This window comes from Egretta garzetta, unplaced genomic scaffold (genome assembly GCF_000687185.1).
Source record: "Egretta garzetta isolate BGI_Z169 unplaced genomic scaffold, ASM68718v1 scaffold4, whole genome shotgun sequence".
Taxonomy (NCBI): domain Eukaryota; kingdom Metazoa; phylum Chordata; class Aves; order Pelecaniformes; family Ardeidae; genus Egretta; species Egretta garzetta.
Genome location: NW_009259329.1, coordinates 507,537 through 508,075, shown reverse-complemented (window position 1 = coordinate 508,075; position 539 = coordinate 507,537).

Here is a 539-nt window from a genome sequence, read left to right as displayed (position 1 = left end):
TGAGAGCCCGCCCGCCCGCTCGCGGCGCCCTGAAGGGAGGTTCCGGGGGCGAGGATCGGGCCCCGGGAGGTCGCCGAGGTCGCAGGGCGGGCCGGGCCGTGCCCTGGAGGCCGGTGTGGGCCCTGGAGAAGCACCCCAGGCCATGGAGAAGGGCCACGGGGACCATACAGACCTGGGGGACCCAGTCTGGGCCATGGCAGTGTTACAGGGACCAGCCGAGGCCACCCACGGGGGCCAGCCAGGGCCTTGGCGGGGGCAAAGTGACGCATCTGGACCCTCCACAGGGACCAGTCGGGGCCACACGGGCCAGCTGAGGTGATCGGGGCCGGTCGGAGCCTATGTCTCCCCCTCAGCCCGTGGCCAGGGCTGGCCTGGCCCCGTCCGGCTTGACAGGGCCCGTCCCCAGGGGCAGTTCGGCTGCTTCGTGGAGAATAGCACCAAAGCAGGAGGGGGATCAGAGCCACAAGCTAATTTATTGCCCATTTCTGGTGGGTCCCGCCAGTACTGGTGGCCCCACCCTGCCGGGGGGCCGGGGACAG